This window comes from Cupressus sempervirens, chromosome 10 (assembly GCF_028749045.1).
Source record: "Cupressus sempervirens isolate cs-2001-9-10 chromosome 10, ASM2874904v1, whole genome shotgun sequence".
NCBI classification, from domain to species: Eukaryota; Viridiplantae; Streptophyta; class Pinopsida; order Cupressales; family Cupressaceae; genus Cupressus; species Cupressus sempervirens.
The window spans coordinates 681,930,443-681,946,699 of NC_143127.1; the positions used below are offsets into that span (position 1 = coordinate 681,930,443).

Below are 16,257 nucleotides of genomic sequence, written 5' to 3' on the forward strand. Positions count from 1 at the left end.
CACCCCATTCTTTTACCACATTTTATGCATCAAACTCTATAGTAGTTGGATTTGAGAAAAGGGCTTCTTCCATTCTAAGTTGTAACATGATACTCCACCTCCACTGCATTTTGAGCACTAAGTAAATCAAAGATACATAGTGTTGGTTCATTCTTTTAGAATAACTGGGGTGGGGGGCGAGTGAATCAATTATTCAAGGTCCAGATGTGTAAATAAAACTTTTCTTATCTTAGTGAACCCATAAAATATTCATATTCATGCATGCATTCAAATGAATATGTGAATATTTAAAACTTGTAGGTTATTGTCTAATCAAATTGCAGAAATGTAAAGCATGAAGCACAACACATTCATCAGCACACTTGACACAATGATTTAACGTAGAAACCCAATTTGGGAAAAACCACCAGTAACATGCTTCTCATTTTCACTCTTCTGAAGTGATGCCCTATGAAAGGCCAACCCTGTTAAAAGTTACAATACACACTGTTAAATGTGACCCGATTAAGGGATTTCAATCACCCTGTTAAAAGTGAGCCTTGTTAGAGGACTTTAGGCCATTCACTTGGAATGCCACCCCATTAAAGGATTTTTCAATGACTGTTAGGTCAACCTTAGTCCAAAGGATTTTTCCTAGACTGATACAATTGTTAGAGAATAACAGTAGAGGTTTGATTTTCAATACAAATTACAACTTCAATTTTTCTTGGCTTTTATACTTTTTAGCTTTGATAGCTTGTTCACCCTTCAAGAATTTGTCTCCTGAAGCCTTCTTGCTTGGTATGCCATTGCAGACACTTCTCTTGGGTCACTTGAAGAAACAAAACCCTTGATTCCTTCTCCTCCTTAGGTTCTCGCACATGACACTAATCTCTCTAGCCCATTTGCTTTATGACTAAACATTCCTATATAAAGGAAATTAGAATATTTTCCCACTCATTATCCAGCATCTGAATTAGGGTTTTGGATGGATTAGGTAGAATACAATGTATCTACCCTATATCTTGTCTTTTCTAGAAACTTCTCTTAGAATCCATTTGAATTCACCTAAAAATAGTTTACATCAAATTATGTGCCACGAACTCATCAATCTTATCTTCCTCTTGGTTCACAAGTTCCAAGAAAACAAACTTGTCAGCTTATATTTGGCGAATCTTCGATCATTGTCATAATGCAATAGCTCAACATTATCAATCTTCTAATGCTCTAAACATACTGCATCACTCAGCATCAACTAGATTTTACTAGTTCTTAGCATCAACTAAAATTTATTCAGCACCTACTAGAATTTTCTTTCACTCGGCTCCAACTGACTTTCTACTCAACTTGCACTAACTTTGCTCGGCACCTACTATCCACTCGATCAAGCTTGGCAGAAAAACTTTATTTAACTTATTCTTCTAAACTTTCTAAATGTAGCCAACCATTTTGTAACCTTAAGTAGATCATCAATCCATCATGTCATCACTATCTTAACTGATCCTTGTACTTCATTACATAATCATAACTCAACCTTTCCTCTAGGTTCTTTTGTTACATCTTATTGATCAAGTCCTCCTCATCAATCAACTAAGTGATAGTACTTGAATCTTGTAAGAAATTATTTTACCAACAACTAGTAGGTTTGACAGCAATGACCAAAAAATGATTGAAACACATAATCTTCTTCAACAATCTCCTTCTTAACAATCTTTCTAGTCAATGATCTTTTCAATCAGATTTCAAAAATCTCCCTCTTTGGCATTGATGGCAAACCAAATTGATCAACCAAGTCAATCAAATAATGAACATCTTGTTCAACCAGACTAACCAGGTTAAAATAGTAAAACAATATCAAAAAGAAAACTTGTATTCCCTCTATCAGCAACTTCCATCTTCTGATTAGGTTACAAAAACTCTTTCTTATAACTCCCTCTAATGATGATCAATTCTCCCTCTTTGTTCTGATCCTTTCTTTGATATTCTTTCTCCTTCTCTAATCACTTTCTCCCTCTAATCAACAGATCAGTTTAAGACTTTCTCCCACTTATCTCTTGCACTTGATTAGTAAAACTCTTCTACAGATGATGATCAATTTAGTGTACTTTCTCCCTCTTTGACAACAATGCCAAAGACATATGCCAAACACTTGGCATCTTTAATACATGCAAATATAAGCTTTTGCAAGTTCTTCAATTTCTCCCTCTATCACCTTGCTTGTGACTAATTTGTAGTTTTGGTTCTGTGATTACTTTAGGCAATTCCTGAAGTAAGATCCACTACATCAATTTGTATTATATGAACATCAGCTTGTTTGATGCAAGGCACTCCCTCTATTTCTTACATAGCCTTTGATAGGGGTATCACCCCTAGTTTACCTCTTAGATACTCATGAGCATCCTTAGGTAATGCTTTTGTGAAGATATCAGCAATTTTCTCCTTTGTGTTAACATATTACATCTTCACATCTATATCTTGAAACAATTCTCTTACATAATGATACTTAATTGCAATGTGCTTTGTCTTTGTGTGCATTACTAGACTTTTTGATATATTGACAACACTTGTATTATCACAATAAAGTATTACCGGTTCTATGATTTCTTCCTTCATTCCTTTGAGCAGTTGTTTGATCCATACAATGTTTATGCAGTTTATAGCAGCAGCAACATATTCTGCTTCAGCTATAGATTGGGAAGTACAACTTTGTTTCTTGCTAGTCCATGTAACTAGTCTTTTTCCTAAGAAGAATGCTCCTCCACTGGTGCTCTTTCTATCGTCAATGTTTCCAGCCCAATCAACATTAGTGTAGGCTCTTATTTCAAACGTTTCATTCTTCTTATAGTATAAACCAAACTCTTATGTTCCTTTCAGATATCTCATTGTTCTCTTCATGGCCATTAAGTGATTCTCCTTGGGATTAACAAAAAATCTTGCAACTATCCCTATAGCTAATGCAATATCAGGTCTATTATGTACTACATATTGCAATTTCAGATTTCAAATATAGAACAATCCAAACATACACATTTCAAATTCTTGCTTCATCTAATTTGCAAAGTCTTTACACAAAGCAATATGATATCATCAACAAATATTTTAGATAAAAATATACCTTTTTCTTTTTCTATCTTCATGTACAGATTGTTGTTATCATTAGTCCTTTCAAATCCAATCTTCACAAAATAAGTATGAAGTCTCTCATACCATGCTTTTGATGCTTACTTCAATCCATATAGGGCTTTGTGCAGTCTACATACCATGTTCTTATTGCTATCATCAACAAATCCTTTTGATTGTTCTGTATAGACTTCTTCTAATATGCCATTCAGAAATGCAAATTTAACATCCATGTGATAAACTTTGAAACCGTTGTATGCAGCATAAGCAAGTAGAATTCTTACTCCTTCTATTCTTAGAACAGGGGCAAATGTCTCACCATAGTCAATTCCTTCTTTTTGTGCATATCATTTGCAAATTAATCTTGCTTTGTTTCTTGTCACTTCACCATTCTCATCTAGCTTGTTTCTGAGTACCCACTTGGTGCCAATCACATTCTTGTCTTCTAGTCTAGGAACTAGACTCCATGTTTTGTTCTTCTCTATCTATTGAATCTCTTCGTCCATGGCCTTGTACCAGTCATCATATTCCAATGCATCTTGCACTATTTTGGGCTCTCTCATGCTTAACAAACATGATTCACTTCTCAATCTATTTCTTGTCATTGGCCTAGCATCTTTGTTTCCAATGATTTGATTAGCAGGATGATGTCTTTTGACATATTTAGACAATCTTGGCTCAGCTCTTGTTTCTACATTTTATCTTTCAGCTTCAAAGTCACTATGTGCATCTCTGTCAAGTATCTCGGCATCTCCTTCATGTATACTAATCTTAGAATTAGAATGTGTATTTTCTTCATTCTACAACTCGACATTTGAATGTAGCTCAGTTCCTGAATGTGTCTCGGCATTCACAAGATGTGACTTGGTAATTATAAAACTTGTTGTTGATTTGTAGCATCTTCTTCAGTAGGCATTCCTTCATAGAAGTATATAAATGATTTGTATTCTTCTTGTTCTTTCATAGGTTCAACCTCATGTACTTCTGTAAATTCATCAAAATTCACATTTGCACTTTCAACAATTTTGTTAGTGTTAGTATTTAAACACTTGTAGGCTATTTTGTTAGTGTTAGTATTTAAACACTTGTAGGCTTTGCTTCTTATGGAGTATCCAAGGCATATACCTTCTTCACTTTTTGCATCAAACTTTCAATTCCTAACATCTTTAAGAATTTAACACTTACTTCCAAATACTTTAAAGTATTTTACATTAGGTGGATATCCATACCATAGTTCAAAAGGTGTTGAATGAGTATAGGTGTTGAATGAGTATCTTTCTTGAATTGCACACGGTTTAAGATATATACAGCAATACTTACAACTTCTCTCCAATATTTTAGAGCAACATTCTTCTGTATCATAAGTGTTCCGGCATAGTCCATTATAAACTTGTTTCTTCTTTTAGCAATTCTATTTTGTGGAGTGGTCCTAGGTGCAAATGTCTATCTTTTGATTGCTTTGTCATTACAGAACATCTCAAACTCATTTGAAGTGAATTCTCCTCCTTTGTCTGATCTCAAGCATTTTGGACTCTTACCTGTTTATTTTTCAACTCTTTCCAAGTACCACTTAAACATTTGAAAAGCATCATATTTATATTTTAGAAACATGACTATCATCATCTTAGAGTAATCATCAACAAATAGCATTGTGTACTTATCTCCTCTATAGCTTTGTACTTCAATATGTCCACACAAGTCAGTATGAACAATCTCTAGTATTTCTTTAGAGGTATAAGCTTTACTCTTAAAGCTTGACTTTGACATTTTGCATAGCTGACATTGTTTGCATACTATATTATCAAGTTTCTTCAACTTAGACAAACCTCTAACTCTTTTCATGTTATTGATACTAACCAAATTATCAAAATTAAAATGACATAATCTCTTGTGCCAAAGCCATACATCATCAAGGTTTGCAATAAGACAAGTAGCATCCTCTATATCCAGATAGAATAGATTACTTCTAGTTTGATCACCTTTTCCAATTAGCTTCCCATTTGTGTTATATATTTTGGCAGTTTTGTTTTCAAATTCAACCTTGCATCTTAGATTATTCAATTGTGACACACTTAACAAGTTATAATTTAATCCTTCAACATAGTAAGCATTGTCACATGAAATCTTTTCTGTGAATTTGATAAAATCTTTTCCTTTTATCAAACATGGTGCATCATTACCAAATCTTACACAATTTCCATCATAACAAGTTAAGGTAATGAACTTAGTTTTTTCTCCAATCATGTGATGTAAGCATCCACTATCAATGATACATTTATCATTCTTGTTCACACAAGTCACAAGTGCAGTTGCCTCATCCTCATCAGATTCATCCTTCATTGCAACGTATACCACTTCATCATCATATTCATCAGCATTGTATCATGACTTATTGTCTTTTTCTTTGTAATCTTTGTTGTCATCTTCTCTTCTATTTTGTACTTATTTCCTTATTTGTAGTTCATCTTTTGTGTACATCTTGCAGAAATATGACCAACTTCAGTACAATTGAAACAAATGATGGGTAACTTACCTTTGAAATTGCTTTTACCTCTGTAAAATCTCCTTGCCAGTAGTGCTTCCAATTTTTCAATGTCTTCCTCATTTGTATTACTATCACTGGATGCATATTTTATCTCTCTTCTTCTTTTGCTTTACCTCCTCAGAATCCTTCAATAACAACTTAGCTTTGAAAGCATATTCAAGACTCTAGTTTGTAATTGTCAAAGTTAGATAGCTCAAAAGCAATGAGTCTACCTACCAGACCTTCAATGGTTAGATAATTTTCTGGAATACATCTCAACTCTTGGATTGCAGAAACTCTAATAGCATAGATAGGAAATAATGTTCTCAAGACTTTGCTTAACACGGTATCATCATCTATATGACCAGTAGCACCTTTTATTACACTAACAACTTCTTTTATCCTGACAACATATTGGGCAATATTCTCACCCTTTTTCATTCTCATGTCATCAAACTTACCTCTGAGGCTTTTAGGCTTGACTCTTTGAACTTTTTTGGCTCCTCCATAGATGGTGGTCAAGGCATCCCACATCTTCTTTGCAGTGTTGCAACATTTGATATCATCAAATTTAGCATAGCTTAGAGCAGAGGATATCTCCAACATCACCTAATTGTGTTCCTTTTTCTTCTTCATATCTTTAGTAGTTAAGGCTCTTGTTGGATCAACATGGTCCACTGTAATGGTAGATTGTGAATGATCTCCAAGTCCTCCAAGGTGTAGCTTCATTAGACTTTACCATGCAAGAAAGTTATCTCTATTGATCTTGGGTACTTCTCTTTTAGGCATCTTGATCTTTGTGCTTCTAATACCTTAAAACTAGTCCTCTTAAGTAGATGACTCTGATACCAATTGTTGGAATTCTTTTAGAATAACTGAGAGGGGGGTGAATCAGTTATTCAAGGTCCAGATGTATAAATAAAACTTTTCTTATCTTAGTGAACCCATAAAATATTCATATTCATGCATGCATCGAAAAGAATATGTGAATACTTAAAACTTGCAGGTTACTGTCTAATCAAATTGTAGAAATGTAAAGCATGAAACACAACACATTCATCAGTACACTTGGCACAATGATTTAACATGGAAACCCAATTTGAAAAAAACCACCAATAATATGCTTCTCCTGTTCACTCTTCTAGAGTGATGCCCTGTGAAAGGCCAACCCTATTAAAGGTTACAATACACACTGTTAAATGTGACCCGATTAAGGGATTTCAATCACCATGTTAAAAGTGAGCCTTGTTAGAGGACTTTAGGCAATTCACTTGGAATGCCACCCTATTAAAGGATTTTTTGATGATTGTTAGGTCAACCTTAATCCAAAGAATTTACCCTAGATTGATACAATTGTTAGAGAGTAACAATAGAGCTTTGATCTGATATAACTTACAAGTTCACTTGCAGATTACAGATCTCTATTCAGTCCTTAATTTTGTTGGCTTTTATACTTTGCAGCTCTGATAGCTTGTTCACCCTTCAAGCATTCATCTCCTTAAGCCTTCTTGCTTGGTATGCCATTGCAAACACTTCTCTTAGGTCACTTGAAGAAACAAAACCCTTGTTTCCTTCTACTGCTTAGGTTCTCGCACATGACACCAACCTCTCTAGCCTATTTTCTTCATGACCAGACATTCCTATATAAAGGAAATTAGAATATTTTCCTGCTCATTATCCATCATCTGAATTAGGTCTTTGGATGGATTAGGTAGGATACAATGTATCTACCCCATATCTTGTCTTTTCTAGAAACTTCTCTTAAAATCCATTTGAATTTGCCTAAAAATAGTTTACATCAAATTCTGTGCCACCAACTCATCAATCTTATCTTCCTCCTAGTTCACAAGTTCCAAGAAAACAAACTTTTTAGCTTATATTTGTCGAATCTTCGATCTTTGTCGTAATGTAGCAGCTCGACATTATCAATCTTCTGATGCTTGGCACATACTGCATCACTGAGGATCGACTGTAAAATCACTCGGCATCAACTAGATTTTACTAGTGCTCGACATCAACTGAAATTTACTCGGCATCAACTGTTTTGCTTGGCATCTGCTAGAATTTTCTTTCACTCGACTCCAACTGACTTTATGCTCAGCTTGCACTAACTTTTCTTGACACCTACTATCCACACGGTCAAGCTTGGCAAATATTATTTAACTTATTCTTCTAAACTTTCTAAATGTAGCCAGCCATTTTGTAACCTGAAGTAGATCATCAATACATCATGTCATCACTGTCTTAACTGATCCTTGTACTTCATTACATAATCATAACTCAACCTTTCATCTAGGTGCTTTTGTTACATCTTATTGATTAAATCCTCATCATTAATCAACTAAGTGATAGTACTTGAATCTTGTAAGCAATTATCTTACTAGAAAATAGCAGGTTTGACATCAGTGACAAAACAATGATTGAAACACATAATCTTCTTCAACAATATCCTTCTTAACAATCTTTCTAGTCAATGATCTTTTCAATCAAATTTCAACACACAGTGGAATTGTGGTTGGCAATAAATTTTAACAAATTTAAATGTTCAGTAGATAGAAGAATAGAAATGGAGAAATGTGCAACAATAGGATCCATCATCCCTTGAATGTCACAAGTTTGAATCTGGATTCAAAGTCTTGATCTCTATATATTTGGTTGTGTTCCTATCACTTGGAAGCATGTGGAATTAAAACTAAATTTCAGTGCAGATGAAGTATTTAATATTATAGTGGAATGAGCTTACAAGCTCTAGTGAAAAGATTATGAATGCTTTGTTTCTGTACATGCTCAATCTAACCCATGTTGCTATTACTCCAACAAGGATTCTTTTGAAAGATAAGAAAGAAAATTGTCTTGTCTCGTCAAATTGTCCTTTGTGCTCCAACATTTTGGTTTTGAATTTAGGCAAGGGTAAAATCGTGGGCTCATATCTACAAAATAAATAGAAATGTGCATGAGATTACTGCTACCCTATCTTTGACTATTCTTTTCTTTTGTCACGTGTTGATGCCAATGCCACTCCTCATTCTTGATGAATGCATATTTACCAGCATCATTTTCTTGTTTCTCAACGTTTGACTACAGGGAAGTCCGCTTTTCACACTGACACCAAAATATGGATTTCTCCTAATAAGTACATGGAAGTTTCCCTACATGTCCAGATCCCACACTCAATATTTTAGCACTATTCCATTTTTCTGCAGCATCATTTTTGTAGCCTATGACTGCCAGAAAATTGAAACATTTAACTCAATGATTCTCAAGCAGTAAAGCCTTTTGGCATAATTAGTTTAAATTTTCTATTTGGGGCATTTTTTATTAGGAAAAAATAAGAATAGAAAAGAATGATCAAGCAGGCAAGAGTTTGTACAAGGTAAACCAATACAAAATTACAAAAGGGAATTCTCTTAGAGTCCGTTTGTTTGTCGGCATAGGAATAGAAAATTAGAATGAAAAATTAGAATAGGAATGAAAATGTGGAGTGGGAATGGAAAAGAGCAATCCCACTTTTGTTTGGTTGACTTGGCATTTGATTGGGAATATGTTACTCCCTTGTTTGGTTGTACAAAAATGGAATAGGAATAAGGTTAACTTTTGCATTATATTTTTAAAAAATATTTCCCTTAAACTTTTTAGTTTTAATTTATTGTTTTAGGTTTTTTTTTTCAATAATGGTAAAAAAGTTCATTTATTTTCATTTTCATTTTACTCATTGAAGTTAATGAGAAATATAATTTATTTAATTTTTTAAACAAATAGATATAATAAAAAAAGTTTTTAAAAAATAAAATGTTAGGAAAAAAAAAAGTTTCTTAAAAAATTAAACAAATTTTTTTTAAAAAAAAATTAACATTAAAAAAAAATTAAAAAGAAAAATCAAATTGGGAATAAGAATGGATCATTTTAATAACAACTATTTTTTGGAATGGACATATGCTCATTTTAAAGGCAAAATTGGAATATGTTTGCCTATTCCCTATTCCAATTTGAGGTACCAAACAAAGAATACATTTCCTATTCCAATCTTCCTATTCCTATTCCAACAAACAAACGGGTCCTTACTACAAGATTCAAATAGAACATACAGATACCATATGCCAGGTAATCTAAGAACTTTCCAAAAAGTGGTTACAATATCAAAAATTTAAACATAGAAGCAAATCAAACATACTTGTGCATTGTTAAAGATATTTTCTTGTTTATATATTATTTTTTATAATTTTAAACTTATGGGGCGATTATTTTTATCATTAAATTCCAATGATGTATTTTTTCAACAATTTTGTTTCAACACTTAAATCTGTCAATCAATTTCGGTTGTCATTTTCATGTTCATTATAATTCCAAATAAGTCTATATGGAGTAACCTTCACCCCTACATATTGAATAATGTGATCATATCCCACTATTATTGAGCCATAGCTACAGGTTGTTGAGCCTCGGGCTATGGTTATTTGTGGGTTTGTTTCTACTTGGGCCAAATTTCTCTCATTCTCATTATCCTGAGTCCCACTAACTGATTTGAGCATCTCTACCTGAATTCGATGTTTAAGATTAGCAAGAGCAATGATCAATAAAAAAAACAATTATGGAAATCCACAAACCTAAATCATATGTTGTCATGTAGTTTTGCTATGGACCAACTAATGAGTTTCATAATTATTGGCTCTTTTGCAGAGGGAATACAAGTGGAATAGGCATATTTCTTAAAATTTTGAATTTTATTATTAGATGTACCAAATTGGAATTGGAATAGGAATAGATGGAATACAAGTGGAATAGGCATATTTTTTAAAATTTTGAATTTTTTGTTTGGATGTACCAAATTGGAATTGGAATAGGAATAAAGTAGGAATACATTTTCCAATTTTGGCCCAAAAATGAGCATTTGATATTCTACCTAAATAAGTGGAATTACAATACGTATTCCTATTCCTATTTTATTTATTTTACAAAACATCAATTTTTGGGTTGTGAATTCTCCATCAACTTCTAGCTGAACCAAACAAGAATAGGAATACGTACCTCCATTTTCTATTCGAGAATAGGTATTCCTATTCTCATATTTGTATTCAGCAGCATATTTAAAAAGTTTATTCAATTGTATATTACATAATACATTCAACAAGCAATCTATTGTCAAAATAATACAAAATTGAACTAAAAAAAATCTCCAGCATTTTTCTATTATTGAAATAATCAATTATAAAAAAGATTCTTATCATTGATGAAAAGCAAAGATAATATTGTAAAAGAATACTAAATAAGGTTGTGGTTATGTTGTTTTACCGAAGAGTTTAATAAATGAGTTTCATAATTATTTTAAGATTGACAAAAACTAAAATTAGCTACATTAGATTTCTACAATATGTAATGCTGAGGGTAATGTCATTTTCAAATTTAATCATATAAAATTTGTTTTCTATAAGAAATATGGAACATATAAATTCAAAGAGTCTGCTCTTCTTTGATGCAGTATATTAGAAAGCTCCTATTTTTTCACAGGCAGCGTGAAGATAAGATATTAACTGTAGTCGAACTTACAGGCGGTAGAAATTAGTTTGAAAATTTGAACCTTGGGTGGATTAATGTTAACGGTAACCACTGTGAATACCAGTCGCTGAAATGTAAACTATAATTTATTTGAGAAGATATGAAAAAAAAACAATGAACCTGGGGAGAAGGGAGGAATTATTTGCGTGAATGCCTCAAGGGCATGTAACCTCATGAAGAGTCAACACCTCACAGACCAGCAACTCATCAAGGAATATTTTGAAAGTGTAAATGGACGAGTGTTAGACAAATTCAACAGCTTTTGTGACCTCCTAGATAACCGCAAACATGCAGAGCTTACACATCTCTTTGTTATTAAGATGATGAATTACATATGTCTTTAAAATTAACATGTCTTAGTTTAACTTGCCATATTTCATACTTTCATTTTCTTTACATTGATTTGGCATCGATGCAAGATGAATATCACAATGGAAAAATAGTCATATTCAAGTCATTTGTAGTTTACAACATAATAAATGGCGGTGTGTCTTAGTCTCTTTTAATGCAATACAAACAAATAGGATGTTATTGTTGATGGATGCACATGTGATTAACATGTATGGATATAGGTTACATCTCATCAAAGTGTGATGATCTAGGACGTGATGATCTAGGACATCATGAAGAGATGGATGAAAAATATTATAGTGCAGGAGTTGAATGTTTTGTTAGGTAAGAAAATAAATGAATGTAGAGGAGAGGGATACATGGGCAAGAAAAGGGATAGATAAAGAGAGAGGATAAATGAGTAGATAGAGATGGTGGAGATAAATATGAATAGAAGATACATAAGAAAAGAATGAGAGAGGGGGAGAAAGAAAGATGAAGATAGAGATATAAAGTGATATGTAAGGACAAATAGGGTGGGGGTGGTTGTAGAGATAGAGAAAGATAAAAGGTATTTGTTATTTTATTTTTTATTTTTTTTGGGTGTGTGTGTGTGTGTGTGTGTGTGAGAGAGAGAGAGAAGATAGAGACATACAGAGATGAAGATTAAGAAGAGGGAGAGAGTGAGGATGGAAGTATAAATATATAAAGATGAAAGAATGAGAAAGTGAGATATATATATATATATATATATATATATATATATATATAGATAGATAGATAGATAGATAGATAGATAGATAGATAGATAGAGGGGGGGGGGAATTATGGAGATGTAGAGAGTTTAAGGTAGATAAAGAGGGTGATGGAGAGAGGTGGATGGATACTTTGAGGTAGCTAAATATGGAGGAGGGAGATGGAGATGAATACAGAATGAGAAGATGTAAAAATAATTATGTAGAGAGATAGAGATAGATCAATAGGTAAAGGTAAATAGAGAACTATGGAGACACATAGAAAACATACAAAGGGGAAGATAGAGAGGAAGAGATATGGAGGGTGATATTTATTAATAAAGAGATCATGAGATATAAGAATGAGAGGGAACAATGGAAAAAAAGACAAATACTCAGTTGACCTTCCATACCTTTGTGGCATATCCATTGCATGCTAAGCTTTGATTGCTAGTTATAAGCCAATTTACCTTAAGACAAATCTTTTTAGCATGAATGTTGATGGGATTCCTATGGGGGAGTGGCCTAGCATTGTTGGAGACATGATTCGGAGGTTTTGTGTTCCATTCATGATTATGTTTGTTATTGATGTCAACATATTGGTTATTCTATGAAGATTGACAGAGCAGAAGACAAAGTTTGAGGTTGTGTAGTTCGAGGATTGAAGATGAGGTTATGCCACTAGCACATTATAGGTCAAATTTTGACCTAAATTTTTGACCAACATATGAAGAGATTTGTTCAATACTCTTTTTTTTATGCCCGAGTTGGTCAAAATTTTGACCAACTTAGGGTTTACCAATTTGGTCAAAATTTTGACCAACTCAGGTCCAAATAAGGAAATAGTGAAATGTTTGTTTGTTTGTTATTTCATCTTCATGGCACTATTGGAGCTATTGGAGCTGAGGATTGTGGGAGCTATTAGAGCTTAAGATTTTAGGATTGTGGGAGCTATTGGAGCTGAGGATTTTGGGCATATCTCGTAGAAGGTATGTGGTTGATTGGATAGGATTCATGCTTCTAGCAGATACCAAACAAAAGGTTCCACAAGCAAGCTATTCTTATTGGGATCTCCATTGAGGAGCATAAACCATTAATGAAGTAAAGATCTCTCCCCATTAACAACTAGTAATCCTCCTACGGCAAGCCACAAGAAGGGATCTCCTATTGAATGATAAGCCCAATTGGAGAGTTCTTCCAATTGACATTCATTAGTCTGAGAGCACCTGGTTGATTGCCCAAAAAAAATTTGTTTAGCGGAAGAAAAACTCTATAAGAGGTATGCAACTCAAAATTGAAATAATAGAAAGTGATTTTAATTTTTCTTATTCTCATTATCCTATAAAGAAATGTTATTTAAATGATCCAAATTCTCATATATTTATATGAGAGTTAGATCTAAGATGGAATTTTTTTATTATGAAGGGACCTCTTAGATAAAGAAGAGCGAGTCTTTTTTAAGAATCAATTGTTTATTTCCAACTAAATTTTTCAAACAAAAAACAAAAAGTCAGCATGTAATGACCCACAAGGAAGAAAAGAAGAAAGATGATCAATCCATCATTCTATATAATCAATAGTTATAACCAACAAAAAATGGGATAATAGATAAAAAATGGTCTAAAGATTCAATGAAATGACCACATAATACTCAAGGAAATACAACTTTAATCCTAAGTTTTCCCAGTCTCGTGCATTAAGAAATCTAAGTTGTATTGTGAGCTAGGAAATGCCATAACTTTGGGAAGAAAAGTAGCTAACCAAAATAAGCTACATGGAATGCTAGAGTGTTTCATGGATTAAAGATGTACTTCATTACTTATTATAGAGCCACAAATCTTTGCAAATCACATATAATAACATTTATGTTTTAATTATAACAAACTCTATACATATTATACATAATGGCACATGTGTCTAGCAAGAGACACAAAATCTCTCTACATTTCCAAAAAATGCAAGAATTCTTGCATCCCATTTTGTTGTATAACTTTACACTATATTCTTAGAATCTTCTTAGCCATATCCATCAAGCTGATGCTACTTGAGGGGTAGCCTGTACATCCTTGTTGATGATTAGGATCTCTATAAACTCAGAGAGGATGGCCCTAAACTCATCCCCTGAAAGGGTCTCTTTTTCTAATAAGATCTCCACAATCCTATCCATTTTTGCCCGGTTACTCATGATGAAACTCTTAGCCACATCATATGAATTATCTAAAATGACTCTCACCACTCTATCAATGTCTTCTGCTATCTTCTCTAACATGGAATTCCTTGCCATAATGCTTAAAACAATATCACCACTTTAGACTACAAGGTTCAATAGAACCCATGGACTAATTTCAAACATTCCAAACCTCATAACCATTGTTAGTTACTGACAAAATTACTAAGTCACCCATTTGACACCTCACTTATAGAAATTTTCAAATAGCAAGGCTAACATTAGAGTTGACCTAGATGTTACTAGAAATGACAAACAAGAAACAAAATCCTAATGACAATGCAACGAGAAACAAAATATTTAGAAGTTCATATATACATACATACATATAGATAGATAGATAGATATAATTTCATATTTTGAAAAAATCAATTATAGAATTAATAATTAACAGATTTTAGCTCCAAATTTTTTGTGCATTTGGGAATGCTTTACAATCTCCACTTATAGAAAAATACTTGTTTTTCCATTTGTGTTACCTATTGCAAGTCATTGGTTGCACCTGATGTGACCTCAGGTTCACCAAATATGACTTCTTCTGTAGCTCTACCACCAAGAACCCCCACATTCCGAGAAAAGACTTGTTGCTTGGTAATAAGGCTCGAGTCATCTCTAAGCAAAAACCATGTAAGACCATGTTCTTATCCTCAAGGTACAAGAGTAACATTTTGAACTGGATCGTGTCCAAGGGTCATCGTGCTAACCTTGTAACAGTTAACAAAAAAAAAATAGTTGCCTTTGAAACACACATTGATAGGTCATATATTATTGCAAATTAGACTTCCAACTTATGGTCCATACATGTGTGAAGGGTCTACATAAAAGCATACAATAAAGTACCAATAGATGTTTAGTTCTATGTACTTATGCACAAATTGCATGTCCAACTTCATGGTAAGCCACCAAACTCTTACTCATTTCATCAATTATTTTTATGCCCTCCATACCAGCCACAATCATGTATATTTCATTATCTATTTCCTTACTTGATATGTATTGTTTGCCTCATCTTCTAGCAAGAATTGTTGCTTCATTCAAGAGGTTTGCAAGATCAAAACCACTAAACCTAGGTGTTGTCATGACAACAACATCAAGTAAGGCATATCTTCCCGGTTTCTTCTTACTTGCATGAACCTTAAGAATGGCTTTGCAACCATTTATATCAAGAACATCAACAAAGACCTAAAAGTGATAGGTAGATGATTTTCAGCATTGGCATCATCATCTCTAGCTTCTCAAGTGTTTTGATACTATATTGAATTTCATTGGAATGGCTGCATTTTTTAAGGAATCCTATCTTTCTAGAAAATGATCATTTGGACAAAAAAATCTGAATTCCTCATTTCATTGAAGAGTTCTTTATTGAGAACTAAATTCAAATCCACTCATCTAAAAAGATGTGCAAATTGGTGAATGCAACAATAAAGGAACATAAGAGACATGCCCTATTTTCTAAAATAACTTGTCCCTCATTAAACATATGTTAATATTATGTTCACGATGGATCACTGAGTGTGATCTAAACATCAATAAAACATGCATAATTGATTCCAACAAAATTAAATTTAAGTATAGAATATATCAACCATGAATTTTCCCCATTGATGATATGCGAGAATAACTCGAGGAGTTATATTGTGCCCTGGTAGTGATGGCTTATAGCTCTCCTCTATAGCCATTCTAACAATATCAAAGGCATTTCCACAGAGTAGCTTATAGGAAGGACCTCCAATCTCTTGGGCTTTAAATTACTTTTTTAATTGCAGTAGCATGTACCATATATCTTTTGC

At 33.2% G+C, this 16,257-nt stretch overlaps 1 pseudogene; it reads right to left on the minus strand.

The window, feature by feature from the left end:
• Nucleotides 1–14,269: 14,269 nt before the first annotated feature.
• LOC149535652 (ATP-dependent zinc metalloprotease FTSH 2, chloroplastic-like) lies at nucleotides 14,270–15,547 on the minus strand (annotated as a pseudogene).
• Between the last annotated feature and the right edge of the window lie 710 nt (nucleotides 15,548–16,257).